Genomic DNA, 9,234 nt, shown 5'->3' on the forward strand with positions numbered 1-9,234 from the left:
ATTTGTGAATGTAATCTTATTTGGAAATAAGGCTTTGCAGATGTAATCAAATTGAGCAGAGATCACACTGGATTAGGGTGAACCCTAATCCAATACGGTTAGTGTTCTTACACAAAGAGGGAAATTTGGACACAGAGAGACCCACAGGAAGAACATCATGTGAAGACAGAGGCAGAGACTGGAGCCATGCAGATGCAGGTCAAGAGACACAAAAGGCTTGCTGTCGTTCCAGCACTTTGGGAGGCTGAGGCAGGTGGATCACTTGAGGCCAGGAGTGCGAGACCAGCCTGGCCAACATGGTGAAACCCTGCCCCTACTAAAAATACAAAAATCAGCTGAGCACGAAGGCGCACGCCTGTAACCCCAGCTACAAGGGAGGCTGAGGCACAAGAATCGCTTGAACCTGGGAGGCAGAGGTTGCAGTGAGCTGAGATCGTGCCATTGAACTCCAGCCCGGGCAACACAGCAAGATTCCATCTTAGATAAAAGAAAAGAAGCACCAAGGACTGACAGCCACCACCAGAGGCCAGGAAGAGGTAAGGAAGGATTCTCCTGAGAGTTTCATAGGGAGCACGGCCCTATGGGCACCTTGGTTTTAGAATTCCAGCCTCCAGAGCTGTGAGAGAATAGATTTCTGTTGTTTTAAGACACTTGGGTTGTGGTACTTTGTTATGTCAGCCCCAGGAAAATAGTAGCCATCATCAGAAAAACCTAGTTCCTTGAGCAGGTCAGGGTAACAAAAGGGAAACCAACCGAGGTCACTGGGCCATATTTGAAGTGTGTAAACATGCGTTCTATACATTCTCATGCCACTCAGTTCATCTCTATGCAGTCTTCTGCATTCACCTAGTGTTTCTCGTACGCTAAATCGCATGCAAGTAAATGTGAAATCTGTGTTACGCTCAGATCATTCCCTAATCCATCAATTGCATTGGAACAGATTTGCATTTCCAAAACAAGCATTATAGCAGAACTAACTGAACCACCAAACTCACACAGAGAGTTAGCAATAGGGCTGGGCACAGTCTTACACGTAACTCTCTAGGTTCACAGGGTCACCCCTCACTTTAAGCCTGAGAAAAAATAGGGAGGAGGGAGCACCTGATATATGGCAAAAATGTCATTCATCAGAAAGCAGCTTGAGCTCTCACATATTTAGAATTCTCTGCCTTAAATTTCAGTAGAAGCAAATCACAAGAAACAAGCTGATATCTGGAATTTAGACAAAATCAGGAATGCATCCCGAAGTGAGATTCACACAGTCCCCCGAGCCTTCCACACCTATGGTCAAGCAAAATAAAAACTGGCCTTTTTAGGATGGGGTTTCTGAATCATGATCCTGGATGCTTTCTAAACCACCAAATCAAAAGTAAATAATGTTCAACATTCAAACATCTGAGGAAGGAAAATGAACAGAAGCCTTTGAAAAAGTTTAACAAGTCTAACCAAAACAAAGATAATCCACAGTTAACCAGAAAACCCATGCCTGGAGCATTCCAGTTCCCAGAGGCTGACCTGCACATACAACCAGAAGACATGCCTTCTGAGCATGGTTTCAAATTCTAGAGCAATTGCCAGTATGATTCAAGTTGTCTAAGGAAAAGCAGCCTCTCTCCTTCCTTCCCCCTTCTCTCCCTCCTGCCTCACTGCTCACCAACCGTGGATCTCCTCTTGCCTCCCCGAGGGCAGCCAGGGCTCCTTGCACCTAGCCAGGAGCAGCCCAGAGCACAACAGAAGAGCAGCTCCAAATCCATACTGAGCAAATGAGAAACCAAGGGAAAACTTTATAGATGGAGAGATGGATAGTTCTGAAATGTAATAACCAGGCTAAAGGGATTGGAGTTTTATCTACCTTTGATAGAAGCACCTTAATGGGGCCCCTCATGAGGGGCTATGACAGCAATGATCACTGTGTAAAGAAGATGTTCCCTGAGCCTATACCTTTTTGCAGCCTAGAAGTGCCAATCAAATCACTTTCCTCACATTAGTTAATTAGGCCTCCTGCAATCCCCAAGGAAATTCAGAACAGAAGCATTATGTTCTAGAAAGAGGAAGGGGAGCAGCATCACATTATCAGTATCACCATTACCACCATCATCATCATCATCACTATCACCATCACCACCATTACCGCAATCATCATCATCATCATCACTATCACCATCACTGCCATCATCATCATCATCAGTATTACCATCACCACCATCACTGCCATCATCCTCTTCACTATCACCATCACCACCATCATTCCCATCACTATCACCATCAGCACCATCACCATCATCCTCATCACTATCACTATCACCACCATCACCACAATCATCATCATCATCATCATCACTATCACCATCACTGCCATCATCATCATCAGTATCAACATCACCAGCATCACTGCCATCATCATCATCACTATCACCATCACCATCATCACCAGCATCATTCTCATTGCTATCACCATCACCACCATCATCCTCATCACTATCACCATCAACACCATCACTGCCATCATCCTCATCACTATCACCATCACCACTATCATCCTCATCACTATCACCATCAGCACCATCACCATCATCCTCATCACTATCACCATCACCACCATCACAATCATCATCATCATCATCACTATCACCATCACTGCCATCATCATCATCAGTATCAACACCACCAGCATCACTGCCATCATCATCATCAGTATCAACATTACCAGCATCACTGCCATCATCATCATCACTATCACCATCACCATCATCACCAGCATCATTCTCATTGCTATCACCATCACCACCATCATCCTCATCACTATCACCATCAACACCATCACTGCCATCATCATCATCATCAGTATCATCATCACCACCATCATCCTTATCACTATCACCATCACCACCATCACTGCCATCATCATCATCAGTATCACCATCACCATCATCACCACCATCATCCTCATCACTATCACCATCCCCACCATCACTGCCATCATCCTCATCACTATCACCATCACCGCCATCATCATCCTCATCACTATCACCATCACCACCATCATTGCCATCATCCTCATCACTATCACATCACCACCATCACCGCCATTATCCTCATTATTCCATGGGGATAATGAGACCCCATGCTGAGACCTGTAAGAAGCCAACTGGGCGCACACTCTTCAGGCAGGAGTGTGCAGTAAAAGGCAGAATGAATAGTTCATTCATTTATTCACAAACATATTAATTCTATGCTTGTTGGGACCATACTCTGTATTAGCATGAGGGCTACAGGTAGAATGAATAACACAGAGTCACTGCATTTGAGGAACACTCAGTCCAATGGCAAAGGAGAAGTACACTGCAAGCATTACAATGAAAGTGCTCTCAGAGAAAGCTGGCCCAAGATTCTAACTGCCCAAGAAAGTCATAAGGTATTCATCCTTGGCCCTCTGACACTTACCCCGTGGTCAATTCATCACCAAGTTTGCCCAGTCTCTCCTCTCATGGGGACTTCAATCCATTCCTTCTGCCATTGCTTCCATTCAACCCCTCCCCCATCCCCCACCCCCGCACTCCTGCAATAGCCTAAAAACTGGTCTCACTGCCTCCACTCTTGCCTCTCGTGGTCCATTCTCCCTGGTGCAGCCAGATGGATCTTCCCAAACTGCAACCCTCAGGGATTACTCACTCCAATGACTAAAAACTCTCCTTGTCTCAAGGCCCACATTCAAACTCAGAAAAGGCCCTTCAGGGTCAGACGCAGCCCTGCTCTGCCATGCCCAGGTGGGACTGACACTGGTCACCCTGTGTTGCTCACTCTCTCTGGGAGAGCCAGGCACTGCCACCCCTGAGACCTTGCTCACATGTTGTTTCTCTACCTGGGGGGGCCTTCCTACCCCGTCACTACCTGCTGAAATACCCCTCATCCCTAAAGGCCCAGTTCAGTGTCCACATGAGTGACATCCCACAGCCCTCTCCGTCCCATTCCCAGTGGGATTCATCACACCTTGATTATAACATTTTACATGTTTTGTAATAATTACATTTGTGTATCTCCCTTCCATCCCAGATCTACAATTCCTTGAGTGCAGAGCCAGTCTTCTCAATGCCAGAGCAGTGCCTGACATTGAGTAGGGCCACTCAGTAATAGTTGGTGGAAAGAGTGGTCAGTGACAAACTGTTTCCAAAATGTGTCCATGGCTGCTTCAAGTATGTGAGTTGCTCCATCAAGTGGTTGTAAGTCCTACAGAGTAAAAGCCTCATCCTTCTTTCACATATGGCTGACCACAAGAGCATGTGGTTTGTGGGTAATGTCCTGGAGTGATGGGGAATTTGCCCTGGACCAGCCTTCCCCTTAGTCCCTTCCACCACCCTTCTTTTGGCTATGGTCATATGTAGGTGATGACTGAATGGGAGTTGGTGGCCATTACTAATGAGCTATCACTGCAGCTGGCCAACTACAACCTGCTCATTTACTTTTATTTACTGATTAGACTAATAGTCTAATCAGTAAAGTCTAACCTATAAAGTGAGGACTATTATCCTCACTTTATAGGTGAATAAACAGCCTCTCTGGTGTTAAGTTCCCCAAGACCACACAACTAGTAAGTACCAGAGCTAAGATTTGAACCTCTGGCTGTCTGACTCCCAGGCCTAAGTTCTTCCCGCTACACTGGGCTGCCCCCCATTGGCAGTGGGAGGGGGAAGCCTACGGGCTGTAGAGCACTAGCTGGGACAGCACTGACTCTGCATCCTGTAGGGCCAACACTCCATGAACACTGGCTTTTATTTACCTTATATGGTGAAAAGAGAGATGCCCATTTTTTTCCCATTTCTCCAGACTAACAGACGGGTGCTAATTTGGTAAGTGCAAATTATCTGGCTTCAGTTCTATCCACCATCTGCCTGCTTGAACTAGTGAAACCAGGGTGAGTTGTAATTATGCCCAGCTCTCTTCACAAGGTCCTTCCCTTCCTTTAGATGAGTTTATCCTCTTCCTATTTTAAGAAAGAGCTTCACACAGCAGGGCATTTATGGAACACTTCCAAGAACCCGAGCAGAAAGTGATATAATGAAGGCAAAGCAATCATGCAGACAAAACCCTTACACGAGATGCCAGGAGCCCCAGGCTGGCCCTACTCCTCCTAGGGAATTTCTGGGAAGATGGGAAAAAAGTCACTACAACCTCTGGGCCTCAGTTTCTCCACCAGAGCACTGGCAGTAGGAGCCTCTGAGACTGGGAAGTGGAGTTATGCTGTGTGCAGCAGGACTACTCTGCTGTTGCTGCTGCTGCACTGGTAGGTGTTTGGAGGGCATCCCTAACCTTCTCATCCTCCAAAAGAAGCTCTTCAGTCCCCTCTAGAAGGTTCTTCCTGGTCCCCCAATCCCTGCTAAAAATAAAAGGCTGAATTTCATCTTATTCAGACCATAGCTAGAATACAGCTGCTTAAAACTCCCTCTCTCTCTGCTCTCTGCAGCAACCTCCCCTAACATTCAGCCTCAACAATGTCTTCAAAACTAATATGTGCATGCATGGGAAGAGGGTCATCAGGCTAAGGGAAGCCATTTACTCAACCAAAAGTGCATAATTTAAAACCCAGGTGTCATTCATTCTTATCTGAAGGAAACCTTTCCATTCGTTTACCTAAGGCTCCTCTTCTCCTCCTAGTTTCTGCCTCCTGGAGAAAGCATCTTAGGAGATAACCGCCCACATAGCACAGGGATGGATTCCCCCTTGAGTGCCATGATACTGCTTCTTGGAGGAGGAGATGTTTGCCATTTGTAACGTGGATGAGCAGGAAGGTGTCTGGCCCATGGAGTGGTTCCCTGTTTGTCCCCACAAGGAAGGGAGGCTTCTCTGTGTACCCAGGCACCCCCATATCCCTTCTCCTCCAATCACTGGTCTCCCCAACCCCACTCACACAGTCTCCCCCTTCCCCCATCTCTGAGACTGGCAAGTGAGCCGGTCCCCCCAGCCAGCAGCCAAGTGAATTTTTAAAAGTCTCTCTTTGACAAACTAAGAGGGAGAGTTGGCTGTTTCGTTTGGTGGTTTTCTTTAGCAACACTGAAATGTCTAACATCTAAATGTGTGGTGTTTGCGAACTTAAATATGTCGCCTCTGGACCTGCCATTCCTTAAAAAACATCTGCTCCCCAGAAGATCAGAAGTGAGAAACTGCAAAGTTGCATTACTTATCTTTCCCTAAAGAAATGAAAGGTGTTTTTCTACCCCTCAAAGTAACAGCTCTTTCTCCACTCCACATCAAAACTCCAGCCTTTGGCAAACATATCTTAACGCTTCCAAATCCACGCTCCGACACAGAACTTCAGACTTCAAAAGTGACAGCAGTGGGGCCAAGCCTGGTGCACACTCCTCAGTACCCAGCTCCTTCACAGCTTCTGAATGTCTCCAAGAAAGATCAGAGGGCAGCGAGGCTACTATGCTATGCCAGTGCCATAATGTGCACCCAAAGGTGGTGGAATTTATTAAACAACCTGGGGCATGATCCTGCAAGATGGGCTACACACAAATCTCCCCACAGGTAGAGTCTGGCCTAGAATTTGAAAATTGTGTCTGAGGCTGACAATTTAGCAAGGGAGACTAGTACCAAAAGAGGAGTGCTGATACCTGTAGTGAGAAAGAATGAGTAGAAAGGGCCCTAGACCTTCAGCCTTTTCTGTGACCGTGAAGCTCTCAGCTAAAAATAGATGCAGCTGCATATTACAAGCAACTAAAGTAACAGAAGTTTTAACAGGCAGGGCACATTCTTTCACCTAAAAAAGCCTGGAGGGAGGGAAAGAGTCCAGGGGCTCCATGAAGTCATTGGAGACCAAGACTGCTGACTTTGTGCTCTGCCATCTTCAAGGTCACCTCAAGGCTGCTTCACGGCTTCCATTCCCAAGGTCATCAGTATGTCAAGATGGCTATTTTGAGCTCCTGCTATTATACCACCTTCTAGGGAGCAGGAAATCAGAAAAACAAGAGCAAAATGCCCCCTTGACAGCAATGCATGCCAGGTCAACTCCATTTTAGCAACCTTCCCAAAGGATAGCACATGTCCACTTACATCTCAGTGGCCAGGACTTAGTCACATGGCCACACCTAACTGCAGAGGACACTGGGATATAGCACCTGTTAGCTGCATGCATCGTGTGACTGTGAAAAAAATTGGACTTCTTTTACTAAGAATGGAAGGAACAACAGATGTCATGTAGCATCTGGCAATCTCTGTCACAGATTCAACTTTCTACCTATCACAAGAATGTGTTCATCCAGGCCAGGAGCGGTGGCTCATGCCTGTAATTCCAGCACTTTGGAAAACCAAGGTGGGCAGATCACTTGAGGTCAGGAGTTCGAGACCAGCCTGGCCAACATGCTGAAACCCCTGTCTCTACTAAAAAATACAAAAAGCAGTCAGGTGTGGTGGTGTACAGCTGTAATCCCAGCTACTTGGGAAGCTGAGGCAGGAGAATCGCTTGAACTCAGGAGGCAGAGGTTGCAGTGAGAGGAGATTGCACCACTGTACTCCAGCCTGGGCAACAGAAAGAGACTCCATCTCAAAAAAAAAAAAAAAAAAAAAAAAGTCCCCATCCTGACTCTTTCTCCCTCTCAGCACTATTGACATTTTGGGCAAATAATTCTTTATTGGGTGCAGGGAGGGCCTGTCCTGTGTATTAGATATTTTGCAGCATCCCTGACCACTATCCACTGGATGCCAGTAGCAACACACCCCACCCAAGCAGCTGTGACAAGCCAAATTGTCTCTAGGCATAGCCCAATGTCTCATGGAAGACAAAATCAACCGTGAGTGAGAACCATTGATTTATATCAAAAGGGCATCAAAATGAGATTATACACATGTCTTCATAAGAATATATATACATTTACTATATTACACAGTCACCTGGATGTAACACTATGAGAAAAAAAATGGACTTAATCTTTATGCTTTGTTGAAAAGAGGTTAAGAGCCCAGTGTAGTCCGTGATGCTTCTGAAGTTCCAAAGAGTAAACTCAGAAGACAGAGAGGAAATTGACCTACTAGCGATTCCTCTCATGCACACAAAGGTTGGACTGCAGAGAAAATGTCCTTTGGTCTCATGCAGCTTTCCTCCTCCCTCCCTAGTCTTAGCACACCTTGCACTCATCCATCTCGGGATCTTCTCGCATCAGATTCTCAGCCTGGGCCTCTCCTCTGCTCTGTACATAGCTGCCTCCTCATCCCACCAGCTTCTACTTAAAGGTCATTGCCACCAATTGACCATGAATCTAAATAAACCTGCCCTCCCCCACTGGCACCTCCTCTGAATCCTCCATATCACAGTTCATAAGTCCATGTGGGTCTATTTGCTTTTTAATTATCACTCTCCCCATTAGATTGTGGCTTTTATGAAGGCAGGGGCCGTGTCTTTTTATTCACTGGTGTTCACCCATATTCCACCAGCACCTGGCACAGGAAAGTGCCATTATTTGGTGGCGGAGTGGACATGGCAGTGGGGGTGAGACAGTGTGCACCTGTGGTGTGCCAGTCAGTGGACGAGGAGGTGATGGAGAAAACTGGAATACAGACCAGGACAAACACAAAGTAGCATGTGTGATATTCTTGCACAGACTTAATATTTCCCAGTCAGTTATATGCATTTGTTGGCTATCTATACCTGGAATAAAAAATAAACAAAACATGGCCACAAGGACCTACAATATAATACAGAAGATAAAATATATTTTAATAATTACATGTAAAGTGTGCTAGGAGTGTATTTTTAAATCCAAGAGAAAAAAAAGTAAAAGAAAAAACGTTCCACAGTTCTGAAGGTGGGAAGGTTACTTCTGCCTGTGGGCATGGGGCTTCAAAGGGCAACATTAGAAGGAAGTTTTGCTGGATGCATAGGAGTTGCATAGGTGGAAGATGGGGAGACCTTCTGGAGGGAGGAACAGCTTGAGTAAAGGGAGTAAGTGAGAAAGCCCAGGCCTTTGCTGAGAATGTGCTTTCACCCAGTGCTATCCTGTAGAAACGTAATGAGAGTCATATTTTTCTAGTAGCCACGCTAGAGAAGTAAAAACGGGTAAAATTAACTTTTTTAAATTACATTTTATTTCTTTAACCCAATATTTTGGATATCCAAAATGTTATTCCAACAGATCAACAATATAAACGATTCCTGAGATATTTTACACTCTTTTTTTCTAAATGCTAAAAATCTAATGTTTGATCGACTTACTGCACATCTCAATTCAGACTAGCCACATT

Source organism: Piliocolobus tephrosceles, chromosome 8 (assembly GCF_002776525.5).
Source record: "Piliocolobus tephrosceles isolate RC106 chromosome 8, ASM277652v3, whole genome shotgun sequence".
Lineage (NCBI taxonomy): Eukaryota > Metazoa > Chordata > Mammalia > Primates > Cercopithecidae > Piliocolobus > Piliocolobus tephrosceles.